Source organism: Ambystoma mexicanum, chromosome 12, assembly GCF_040938575.1.
Source record: "Ambystoma mexicanum isolate Mex_15411 chromosome 12, UKY_AmexF1_1, whole genome shotgun sequence".
NCBI classification, from domain to species: Eukaryota; Metazoa; Chordata; class Amphibia; order Caudata; family Ambystomatidae; genus Ambystoma; species Ambystoma mexicanum.
In genome coordinates, this window is record NC_090936.1 from 193,481,463 (window position 1) to 193,493,545 (window position 12,083).

Consider the following 12,083-nt stretch of genomic DNA (forward strand, 5'->3'; position numbering starts at 1 on the left):
TCAGCAAGCATTTGCCTTTCCCTGACCACATGAGATGGGTCCCAGGCCAGGTTTCTGGGAGGAATCATTACTCATTCATCACAGTGGGGAGGGCCCAAAAATGTGTGGTGGGCGGAATCCTGCCGGAGGACCATGAATGAACAAAGGTAAATGAAGGAGCACTCAGCATGAAACATAAGTAAGGTGCTGTAGTCACGCAGAGTGGGACGAGTATGCCCATACGTGGGTCTCGAGCCTTTCCGGGTCTAGAGATCCAAGCTACTACTCATTGAGGAGCCCCCAAAGAGGCCAAAGCATGTTTGGGGATGCTTGTGTTATGTTAAGTTATGTTAAGACAACTTGTAAAGCGCACGGTCATCCGAAGGGACAAGCTCGCCAAACCAGACTAGAACAAGTAGGTCTTCAGGGTCTTTCTGAACGCTAGATGGTTGGACAGATTCCTTAAAGGGAGCGGCAAGTCATTCCACAGCTGGGCTGCAGCCACAGAAATGCCCCGGCCTCCAATGCGTGAATGACAAAAAGACAGCAGGCATAACAGGCCGGCAGAAGCAGATCGTAAAGTCTGATTCGGAAGATAACGGGCAAATTTAGCCTGCAAATATTCTGCTCCTAGATCATGCAGAGCATGGTGGACCAGACAGAGCGCCTTAAACTTAATGTGCTGGTCCACAGGCAGCCAATGTAAAGAGTGCTGAACTAGCAAGATGTGTGCCCCATACACGGATTCCATCGCCAAACGCGCACCCAGTTTTTGTGGTCTCATACAGAAGGTGTGTGACCTAGCAGTTTTGGCTGGCCTGCTCCTTTTGGGGAGGGGCCAAGCCTGATTTGCCTATGGTCTTTCCTCTTTTGTAATGGCTTGGCAGGCAAAGAATGGTGGTCTGGAGGGTTGCCCAGAGCAATGCCAGAGGTTAACATTAGTTCAAAACCTTCCAGCAATTGCCACTTTTGTTATACATAAGTAAGGTGGAGCAGGTGGGACAGGGAATCCTGTGTGCTGGGTGATGGTACGCAGAAACATAACCCACAAAAGCATGACCCCAATCTACTCAGACTCAACATAGTCTATGAGCTCTCCTTCAAGACCCAGACAGACTGCAACCAACTCTACCTTCATTAATGAGAAAAGGCCCATTGTTCTAATTCAGAAGTAACTATAGGGCCAAGCTAGAGCCAGCAGGATGTACCGTCAAAGTGGTATTTTATTCTTCCATTATTTTTAGTTACAGTTCAGGAATCGGGTACCAGCAGTGCGACGAGTATAGCCATGGGCACCCATTCACCATCACATTGGGATAAACACACACACCTGGCATGCCCAGGGTTCCATGAATAATCCCATTAGTGATATTCCCACTCCGTCACTCAGGATGGCATTCGCACAGAATACAACACACCTTTCTCCTTTACACCGAAAGGGACAGTAGAATACAGCACTTGGGAAACAGTTGTATATCTTTCATGGGCCGCGGGAGAAAGGTAAGTAAAAATGTAAGCAAGCAAAAATTCACAAAAATGTATTCCCGGTGAACCTGGGGGTGGAACCAAACATAAGTAGGTGATTACACCTAAACATTAGTGGACAAAATACAACAAAGCAGAGAGTAAGCTAATCATAGGCTAAAGCCCCGTTTCTCCTTTAACTACTGTGCACTGTCCATTAAAGATGTATGGTGAATGATTATGAAATGCTTGCAATAGTAAAGGCTGACACTGATCATAAAATGGCTACAATTTTATGAATGTTGAGTATAGTTTAAATATATGTGGTATGAGCACGCCTCAGGCAGACATTACAATATAGACACTGATGCAATGAATTTGCGCGCTTGTCCTAACTTCAAGGAGACTCTGGATTCAAAACTTGTCAGCAAAGAAAACAAGCATTGGCAAAGCCAACAATTTGGGATTTTGTAAGCATGGGGTAGGCATTGGTTAGGCACTAATAACAGTACTGCCTGAATATCAGGTCGCAACACCTAGAGAAGAGAGTGATTACCTGGGCATATGATGGCAATAACTGGAAAATGCCAGCTTCTACCGCAAGCCAAAACATTTGGCTTTGTCACCACTTGCTTTTAACAGGAGTTCAGTGCATGAAAGAGACATACATCAAGGAACTGAAGGCAGATTTGGTTACGACATTTTGATTACACCAGTAGCTGTTTACAGCTGTCATTAAGCCATTAACAGACAGCAGACTGTTTGTAAATAGCAGTGACAGATTAAAGTTGATTGTTACCAGCAGACAGAGCAAGCTCAAAGAGATCCCATGAGGATGTGCAGGGGGCGTGAGGGGCAGGCAGTGGGGTGGAATGGCCATAGGTACTGGAATTGCCTGGCACAGTCTATAGGTGGATAAATAACCAAACAACACCCACAAGCTCTGTGCCCCTCCTCACCTGTCCTTTCCCTCCTACCTGTACTCCAATGCAATAACTTCAGTTTATAGCTCAAAGGTTTCCGGCCGACTTCTAGAATTAAAGGTGTCCGATATGCAAGATAAACTGTGTTGTTTGAAAGATTGTAGGCAAACAGTGCAACAAACCAGGTGTTTGAAATAGAAGTGCTGTTCGTACACACACTAAACAGGTACCAGGAGTCAAAAAGGGTCAGGTTTTAATCCCTGTGTCACCAAATACAACTGCACATGGAGAGGAATGACTCTGCATGAATCATACTCTCTCCAAGAGATGGGGCATGAGGAGAAGAGATTGCCCCAATTTAAGAATCAACACGCCTCAATAACGTCACAAAGTCTCATCAAGAGAAGGACTGGGCTGAAAGATGCATCGCATAGTCCCATAACAGGAGCCAACCACGCTATGTGTCGGGAACATACCCAAGTAAAATGCATGCAATACTAGGAGATGGGCTTCCACAGTAGCAGGCACAAGGGTAATATGACAAAGCAAATGGTATATGTAGCCTTACATATTCAATGAGAACTGGCACAAGTCGGTGTGCATATGAATAACAGATATATCCAAATATGCATTAGCTCCCCAAGAGGTGTCCCTACGAGAAGTGGTGGCAATGCACAACCTTAATCTGGGTGGGGTCCCCATGAGGCATCACCTCAAGGCCGTCCCAGGTCTGGAAAACCCTTTGCAGGTCCCTACACCTACTTTATCAGTCTGGAATATAGAATTATTTGCTGTGATGTGTTGCCTCGTGTACAGGAGACCAAAAGCATTTGGAGTGTGGGCCACAGCAACACATTGCAGAACACTGTAGGGCCATTTCTTCTGTCGTCTTCATTGTTGATGACCCACGTGCTGAAGCGAACAGCTTCCCTGAAGGTTGCAGCGGTAGAGTAGTACACATGTGTCCATAGATTAACTGAGACGCCCCACAAGAAATGTCCAAGTCGCAAACAGCATTTACAAGCGTCACATGCCCGAGAGAACTTTGAGGTACGTGCAAGGAATAATCAGCCATGCACACATCACCACGGGAGAAATGTTCTGGCACACCGAATGGTGGCCTCTCAGGATAACCTCTTAGTAGGATATCAAAACAGAACATACGGCTTAAACTCCTCTGTCCAAACCTCTTTTGTGAAAGAAGTGGGTGTTAGCGGTGTCATTTTCCCTTCGGCCTAGAGGCCATTCAAAGGCACTGATCAATAGGAAGCGGCTGTCTTTCTCTTCCCTTTATGGGTGGAGTTTGCTTGCCAATTAAGCTTAAACACATAGGAAGGGAGAGTGTTGGCAAAAACTAAGATACAAGAGCTCTGTCCCACAGGGTTCCACAAAGGGAGAACCCAGATTGGATTCCAACTGGATATAGCTGATTGGGAAATGGCTTTAAAGAGAAAGTATGCATGATCCAGATTGGACAGAATGTAGAGGCCTACCCGAAAGCAGGACCATATTACTGAAGAAGAATTTTGGAGCAGGTGTGTAGAAAGTAGGGAGAGCTTACATGGTGGAGCTGCCTTCGACCATTCAGTGGCCTTACCTGCTCAGGTTTTTGAAAGACAGACACACATTGATTTCCTATGCCCCAAAAATGATTTTAAAACGGTCTCAATAATTAATGAAATCACAAATATTGTTTAAAAGTTCCATCACTGATAAAGGGAATATTGCATAAGGTGTATGTGCATTGTGATTCATATTTAAAACTGAAATCCTCGGTAGCATTATTTTATGAGGAGATCTGTCCTGCAAGTTGGAATCTCTGGAATTTTCAGACTTCTCAAATTGACCAGCGAACAACAAATCCTATGATTGGTGTCTGCCGTAGTCAATAGAGCAATTGAAATCCACATCTTAATGAATAGATTGAACTGGGGTATTGTGAGGGTGAAGCCATTTCCTTGAAAATATTGAGTAAATTAGGCCCCACTGTCCCAGTGTTCCAAAAGTGACAGAAATACTACAGTAACCAAACCTTTACAATTGGTTTCAACCAGTCCAAAATCATAGAAAATGCAGTCACATAATATCTATTCCAAGATAAGAACCAATGGGTTGTCATAGATCATGCCAGGGTGCAGTGGAATCCCCCAAAACAATTGAGCTAGAACTTGTGAAAATAAATTGTTGAAACTTTATTGTGAACCCCGACTCACCTTTTGATTTTGTCCAGGTAAGCATAATCTTCTGATGCATATGAATGTTTATTAGTTGCATGGAAAAGTAAATCAATGTCAATTTGTGTTCGTATATTTAGAGTGGAGTTTAATATTAGAACTGGTTTAAATTGAGGTGCGAGGGAAATCCTGCTGTAATTCAAATGGGGGTATCAGCTGTGACATTATTTAATAAAAGAAATTGTTCTTGGAATCCAGCATGTTTCTTTTCTCAGAGTGCAAGGCCGGGAGAGTTGCATGCTAAATTGTTAGGGTTGTCTGAAACCAGAAATAGAAACAAAAGACAAATGTTGATTGTGCATATTTTTTTTTGGGGTGGTCCTTCAAGCTTGCTTGGAAAGGGTGTGGCCAAATGAAAATAATCTGGCACATATACTGTAGATTCCAGTGCCTCTTGGTGCTGATGGGCACATAGAGGAAATGTAAGCAGCCATACTTTAGCTGGTAGTTCAGCCAGAATAGTACAGGCGAGTGACTTTCAGGGCAAGCTAGCATTTCATATGAAAGACAGGGTTGAGGGAAGGGCTGTGCGCAGAGCTTTCAATTCTACTAGGACGTAACTGACATTTCTTAGCGTTAGGATCGAGATGAGCAGAGTAACCGACATTTGTGCACTAGACAGATGTTATATGCATGCAAACCGTTAACTGCGATCAAGTGTAGATCCCAGAAAACAACAAATACAGCGTCTTTTAATGAGACCAGAAATTATGCAGGTTACCATATTTGGAAGGCGTGCAAAAGCTTAGTAGAGGAAGCAGGGAGAACAGCAAACAGACTTCCCATGCAAATGCAGAAATGTATAAGGGAGCCGATGACTTCTTCAGAGGCGATCAATGGTCGGATCATTTTCAATTTCCACATTGGATGAATCATGTCTTTTTAGCATATGTTTTGGACTACAACTCTAGTCAGCCATAGTAGCCAATAGTGTGGGATCAAGGGCGTCGTAGTCTACAACAGCTGAAGATCTGCAGATTACAGACCCCTGCAAAACATTAAAGACATGTCAGATTCCATCCAGACACCAATGTTCCAGATAGGTGTACTTGACTGTGGCAAGCCAGGAGGAGGACTCGCACCAGCAGACCCGTTTGAACGTAGTTTTATTTAAATTTAAAAGAAATACCTCACTGACCCTACTACTAAATGTGAGTACCCTTCCAGACAAAACTAAATGAATGTGCTTGTCTAAAGTCCAGTTCTGGGTCCAAACCTATCCACTAAACATGCCCTACCACTTAGCAAAACGTAAAAGAAAATATTTGAGTGCCGTGCACTCCTGGATCTTCACAAAGGTATCTCTGGTTGAGACAGGAATCCCTCCTAGGTTTGGAGCCAACAGTTAGAAGTAAATAACAGTTCTACTCAAAGAAAACGGTTCATGGCCGTCTATCAAAAGTTCCTCTAAGTTTCCCAAAGTTCAAACAAAAAGTCTCAAATTCTTCAAAAATTACCAAATTTCTTTAGGTGGAGGGATATTTCCCTGATCCCTTTCCACCAACTTGATTGATCTCTCCCTACTTCGACCAACTGTTGGGTGCCTCTATGCTCCCATGATATCTGCTTTTCACTCTACTTACGTGCCTAAGTGGCTCCATTGGGTTCCCCTGACCCAACATCTAACCTGGTAGTTAAGGGTTCCTATGATCCCTCTCTGCTTCTGGTTCTCTTTTATTGGGTCCCTGTGACCCTTCAAGGTTTATGCTGCTCTGGTTTCTCGGGCTGCCGTAAACCATCTCTTTTTCTCGTGCTCTGGCTTTACTCAGGTCCCTGTGACCCTTGGATGGCGCTAGGGTAGTGCTTCCCTCTTCCCCGCGTGTTAATTCTTCTCTTCCTTCTGACCTGGGCAACCTGTCTACCTGCTGTTTTGCAGTGCTTCCTCCAGTGAGGATCCGTCTCATAAGCAACGGCAGCATTCTCCATTGGTTGCTGCTCTTCTGCACTGTTTATTAGAGGTCTTCGCATTCCACTCGCTTTGCTGTCTCTCGTAGTCTCTTGTTGGCTCTCTGTCTGAGAGCAAAGGACCCAGTCCTCCCTTAGTTTCTGGACTCAGCATCTATTTGCCGGCTCTGGGCTCACCATGTCTGTATGTGGTTGCACCTCCAGATTTGCTTCGCACTGCCCCTGCCTCTCAATCCCTACATGTTTGTATGTCGAGTGGATGGTGTTTCCCTCGGGAATCTGCTTCCTTCTGTGCTGCAGTCTGGGCAGCTCTGCCCCTTGCCAATTTTCTTACATTTGAGGTTTGCCTCACTGTTGGGTTTCACCTCCTCCATTCAAGGGTTGTTGGCCCTTAATTCTTGCTCCGATATTCAAAAGGAGCCTATTGTTCAGCACCGATTGTCAAGGATGTGGAAAGCTCAGCATTACCTTGAGTGAAACACAGAGGAATTGTCAGTATTTCTTACTCCCTCGTAGGAAGATAATACCTTCGGAACAGGGAGCTCCCAGTGGGAATGAGAGTCCTTGTCCCCTAGAGGGGAGACACTCCCAGTGAGGTACCGCTTTCCCAAACTCCTAGAGAGGGTTTTGCCGAGTAGGTTCAACTCCCTAGCCTCAAAGGGGGTGGATCGGCCTAGGAAAGAAGTGACAAAGTCCCAAGATTCGTCACATCAACACAGAAATGAATGCCAAGATGGATGCAGAGGGAGAAATTGGAGCCCAATTTTGCCAGAGTCTGGCAAGGCCCAGGAAAACAATCCAGGTTTTATCCTGGTTTAACTGCAGTCCTATTGACCATCCAGGACTTGATGGCATCAAACAGTTGCCCAGGGCCTTGTCTTGGGAAGAAATGAGAAAAGAGTGTGAGATTAAAGAGTAAATGAGATGGCGAATCTCGAGGAAACCAAAGGAAGAAATGGGGCCAAGCAAAATGTGCCCGTTATAAGCTAGGAAAGACTTAAGGCAACAAACAGCTGAAGGGGAAAAAACATGTAGTCAATTGAGCCAAGTGTTGCAGAAAGATCTACAACATGGAGCTACAGTGAAACTGCCATCCTCTGCTGCTTTCAAGGCGTCATCCCACAGGGAATTTAGCTGGAAGATGGACTGCATTTTATTGAGAAGTGCATGTTGAAGTGCAAACCTTGAGAGTTGTGGAGCATCAAATGTTCCCAGAATTTTTGAGGCTCAAGACAGGATGGCAATTGGTCTGTAACTCGCCGGGAGACGAGGGTCCAGGGACTGTGTTTTAAGGAAAGGTCCCAGACTAGTGCATGTATGAAGCCGTAAGGAGACCATGAATATCTTGAATGGAGGGTGTGAGCAAACAGATCAGGTAATGCTTTAGGATCAGTGAAGGAATCGGATCGGCAACTAAAGCTAAATGGTATCACTGCCGACTGCTGAGGGATCCAGTTCAACTTTCCTTTCTTTTTTTTTACATTTTTTTTTTTTTTAAAAAGGAGCAAAAGAAAAAAGGCGATTCACGAGGAGGCTAAACAATGGGTATGTGTGTACCTAGATTTTGGGGTTAAAAGAGCAGATTTCGGAGAGAAAAGGGCAGGGATTCTGGCTCCTGCCTGGATTGCCAGACAAACACCAGACATATGATGTGCTTTGCCAGATGGGCATTGGGCCAGTGTGTAAGAGGATTCAATTCAACGCTACAGCTAATTCAATGTCTAGTCTGGGATACTGAATGGAAACCCTTATTGATATATCTTTATGTCCAGTTCATGAGTTCTGGATGACTACCCCTATATAACACCCCTCTCTTAGAATCCCCCTGAGCCAAGAAGTAGTTCTGTTTTGCAAGTTTAAAAGGTTTATTTGAGAAATGAAACAAAATATAGATACCACGCTTTTATAATAAATTAATAATCGATATCGCCCTTATAAATATAATGTTAATCAACAATGGGTAATCTGACACTAGCACGCTTCTTTATAATCAATGAGGAGTTAGTATAGGATGGATAAAGTAGCAAAAATACTTTTATGATTTCAAGGGAAAAGCAATGAGGAATAAAATGCAGTACAGAAATACTTGATATGATTTTAGCAAAAGATAAGATAATCACTTTTTCTCTGGCAATTCACCCCCCCTCCCCTATGCAATGTAAGAAACGAAAGGAGATGGAAGTAACACACACAGTTCTCAGGAATGCAATCAAATACAATACGAAATTCAATTCCCACCCCAGCAACCTTAGAGAAAACCGGTATGAGTTTTAAAACACAGGCCCAAGTGCTTTGAATGTGGTGGCAATGAAGTGAGAAATATGCTGAAAATGCTTTTAATTCCCTTTAGGAGGTTCAGGGTGAGTGAGAGATACTTGGGATGAGCTCAGGCTCACTTTAGCCATGATTCAGGGATGGTTATTAAGAGGCAAACACATTTTTAGCAGAGGAAAGCAAAAAGCTGCTATCTTTTTACAGGTAAAGAAATCAGGCCAAATCGCAAATCGCAGCAAAATTCGCGAGTGCGTGAATCGTGACTACGGCAAAAGTATAAGGAGTAGCAAGTCTAGGTTCGTTGGAAAGCTGAGATTCTAAGCTTTCAGAGGAAAGTTAAATTTCGTTCCTAGCCCAAACGGTTCCAGAGATACGGACGATTAAATAAAGGTTGTTTTTCGGATTTAGAGTAAACTCAAATTGACAGGTGACAGTTGTGCAGCTTTAAAAATGACAGATGATAAGATTTCTAGGAGGCAGTTCTACTTGGGTTAAAATAGTTTGGATTAGATTATTTTAACTAAGAGATTGGTTCTGCACAGTTCTGTTATGTACTCACAATATAAATTTGAACTAGGCCTCGTCACGGATCTCGTCAGGTTTTGGACTGGACTCCGGTTCTGGTCTCGGCACTTCACAGTGATCTGGGTCAGCTCTCTAGTTCTGCTCAGAGCGGTCTGGGTCACTCTGGATCTCTGGTCTGGTCTCTGGCAATTGTTCTTGGCAAAAGAATTCAAACAGCTCGCCCAGCTGTGGAATAGTTCGCAAATGATTTTAAGGTTGCTGAGGCCTGCTGAGAAGAGTTCTCAGTTTGTGGGTTTAGGCCCTTGCTTTAAGTTCTGAAGTAAAGTTCTGGTCTTTGGAGATTGATGGATTTGAAGTCTGGATCTCTGGATGTGAAGTCGTCGGTCAGCATGCTCTGCAGCAAATGGAATTGAAAGTCTCTACCTGTCCCAGCAGTCTCTTTTTATGTGTTTTGAAAATGGGTGTGTGCCTGGGCCTAGCTAAGCCTGCCCCTCTCTACTTGTCATTGGCCCAATTCTCCCCTCTCCCACGATTGGGGGAAGGAAATGGATTGTCAGCATGATGAAGTCTGTTTATGGGTCAGAGGATCCTCCCCTGGTCAGTTTGCCCACAAATCTATATTTGATTCAAATACATCCTTCCCAGATATACAATTTGTTGAAATTACATGTGCACATTATATATTCCTTATGGTCCATGCTTGTCCGCCTCTGATCTTCCTGGGGGCTTGCATTCAAAAATGACAACATTTTGCGCTTTTTAACTGGTTTTGCAATATCGGACATTTACCCAAAATTACACACATGTGCGCAAGGAGTATGGACATTAATTGATGAAGTGTCAGATTTTTAACATGCAGACATTTGGAGTGAGACCCTATTTTCCGCTAGCAACCCCCCAGAATACACCACAGGGTCCTAACGCCTCTCAAAATGTTCACAGAAAAATCACAAAATAATGATATTACTTATATAATTCTGACAAGTCCGCACTATGAGTTATCTATTTTTTAAAAAATTATGCCCTGGTCAAAAAGGGGTGTGGCTTCCCACATCACAGGGTGGAATAACTGGTTTATCCACTTCCCCCAAGCTCAGCTGCTAGCAGAGGCACTGCCCCTCCCAATTGCCCCTAAGAGGAAGCCACTTTTACGACGCCCCCAATATAACATTTGCCTGAGTCCAGGACAGGCCTTTGTTCAACTCCCTGTAGTCCCCAGCTGCCACTCCCCTTTCAATCAACAGGGCCATGTGACCTCAGGATGCAGCCAGGCCTGGCAGGGAACACAGCTGTTGATCCAGTTTCAACTCCTGTCGGGGGTAGTTGTCAGGCAGAATCCAGTTTCATTAAGCCAGGTTTCAGCTAAACGTCACTTTTTTGTTCCCAGTTTAAATCACTTACAATTTTTACATATACATTAAATAATTACTTCCTTCAAGTCATTTCAGAATATAGTTTTACATTCTTCCACCTCTTAGCAAGTCTTTCCTTGGTCTGGTTTTGTTTCATTTGTGCAGTTTTACACAAAAGTCTGGTGGTTTTAAAATGCTGGCTTTCTGATAGTGGTGAGTACTGGTAATGCAACCATTTTTGGGATTAAGAAAATGAATTCCCCACAGTTCTGGGTTGCTTTTTTTTTTTTTTTACAATGAGCATTGCCATTCCCAATGGTTTCAGGCTACTGTGTGTGTAGCCCAATGGTGGTTTTAGGCAGTGCCCTCCTGTGCTCACAACTTAGGCAAAAATGGGTGGCAGCCTATTCTTCATGTTTTCCCTGTGCACTCTCTGGGGAGTTCTGGCCATCATGATGTTTTCCATGCCAGTACTGCACAGTTTTATTGTAGGGCTTGGATGCATGGGTAAAAACATCCCACAAGCGAGCAAAAGATGCAGGATTCAGACCACCTGTGCAAGGTAGGGTTAGGCACGAGACAACCTTCAGCATGCCACTGCATACTAAGAGGGGAAATTGGGACCCACATTTCTCATTTCCCAGGGAGATTTCTTTTTTATTGTATTGTATTCAAGTATTTATATAGAGCTCTTTCTCCATCTGTATGGCCTCAATGCGCTTTATTTTAGGAAGCTATGCGTGCCTCCCTAAACCCCTAGCACGGTACTTGGGGAAATTAGGCGACTTCCCAGGCAGCGCAACAAAGCAGAAGTGAAAGGGGACCAGAAGGGCCCCCCGCAGTTTTCCAATGCTCCTCAAACGAACTGACTCTCAAAAGGCTAGATGGGAAGATGATGGCGAGGGCTCATAGGTATCGAGCCCCCTGCCAGACATGCCTCACCTGCCCCCCAGTCACACCCTAACTTGCCACACAAAGTTCAGCATTCCACAATCAGCAGACAAGATCATCAACCTTTGGGGTTGCATAACGGTGGGGCTCAAGTCGAGGGCACACCCGGGTGGACGGAGTACACCAACTTTTTTCAGAGGGTGGACGCAGTCTCCCTCACCCCCAGCTAAAATGATCAACATTGAATGTCCTCTTTGAATTCATGAAATAAAGCCGGCCTCAGGGATCGAACCTCAGTCCTCAGGTTTGCAGGCCGGACACTTCATCACTGCACTATATAACCAAATAAGAGACAACTAAAGGTGAAATGTCCGTCACATTTCGCTACTGCAAGACCCAGGGAAAACATTTGTAATGGTTCTTGGAGTTTAAAATATGCACACCTTTTCAAAACACTATTAGAAAAAAATATCGTCTCTTGGTTTTGTTTGTGTGTTGATTTTTCGAAAGGCAAATGCCATTCGTCTTGTGCAATT

General features: G+C 44.1%; 1 protein-coding gene across 6 annotated transcripts in view; it reads right to left on the reverse strand.

Moving 5' to 3' along the window:
- The window catches only part of TSPAN9 (tetraspanin 9), a 1,448,163-nt gene that overhangs the window by 1,332,456 nt on the left and 103,624 nt on the right, over positions 1–12,083 (reverse strand). The gene's annotated exons all lie outside the window — the stretch shown is intronic.